The sequence below is a fragment of the Frankliniella occidentalis genome, unplaced genomic scaffold (assembly GCF_000697945.3).
Source record: "Frankliniella occidentalis isolate FOCC.00 unplaced genomic scaffold, Focc_3.1 Scaffold18, whole genome shotgun sequence".
In the NCBI taxonomy this organism is placed as follows: domain Eukaryota; kingdom Metazoa; phylum Arthropoda; class Insecta; order Thysanoptera; family Thripidae; genus Frankliniella; species Frankliniella occidentalis.
In genome coordinates this window covers 2480680-2481813 of record NW_026267148.1, presented here as the reverse complement: position 1 = coordinate 2481813, position 1134 = coordinate 2480680, and positions in this window count along the sequence as shown.

Below are 1134 nucleotides of genomic sequence, written 5' to 3'. Positions count from 1 at the left end.
GGGGTGCGGGGGGGCCGCAGTCCCTGTCCTGTGCTATGCACCTCACCTGGGGGGACGTGCCGCGAGTGCGGCCCAGCGGATTTAAAGCCCTTACACCGTCCGGCAGCAGCAAGCAGCAGCCGCCCGCCTCGCCCAACCTCGGACGCACCCTCCGCGGCCGGGCCCGTCGTCGCCCATTCACATCATGAAACAAAGCGCGCTGGGCCGTGTGGCGATCCGGACGCGTCCGCCCTGACCGCCGCCCCATAGCCCAGGTGTGATATCGCTCCCACCCACCCCAGCCCGCGATGACTCCGCTGCCATTGATCACCGCTGCTGCCGCGTTCGAGCGGTACAGGTGCCTGAATCACCTCCACCCGCGCCCAGGCACGTCCGCGCCGCCCCGCCCCGCAGCCCGCACCCCTGCCTGCAACATAGGCTCCGGACCGGCAGGGTCCCGCGGCAGCGCGGCGAGGAGGCCGGCCGGCCCAGGCGGAGCAGGGGCATTTGGAGACTTGCCCACGACCGCGGTTTTAAGAATGGACGCAGCGCAGCAGTCTTACAGCGTTGCCACCACCACGCCACCCGCCACTACTGCTGGCGCCCACTAAATTGTCTCCTCTTGGTGTTTGACGTCCAGCACCTTTGGTGAGCCCGCATCTCTGTGGTGGCTTCCTGACGGATCAGGGATGGACGGATGTCCCTCAAACGTGGCTTTGGTGCTTCAGTTGTTGATGTCAATGTTAACGCAGCTTTGCTATGAAAAAGTTTGCAATTCTTTTGTTTTGCTGATACTGTACCGCATTCACGCGTGTGAGCAGGTTGCCTAATCGCACGGCGCCCTATGAGGATGTAGGCAAGCGGCAAGCCGGCCCGCACGTCATTTACGCAAAAAAATGAACGGGGCTTATGCTATGTACATAGAGCTTGCGATACGTATCGTACTCTTTTACTTTGTAGAGGTTTGTGTTCATATTTTGAAAGTTTGAAAATAATTCGTATCTGTTGATTCCTCCCCCGGGCTTTTGGGTTGGCCCCAAATGAATATCCTCCATTTCCCCTAAGAGAGACTTCCTTCTCACCAGGTATGCCTTCACCCGAAAATAATAATATTTCGTTCATCGTTACTCCGAGCAGGGCATAGCAGAACATGGG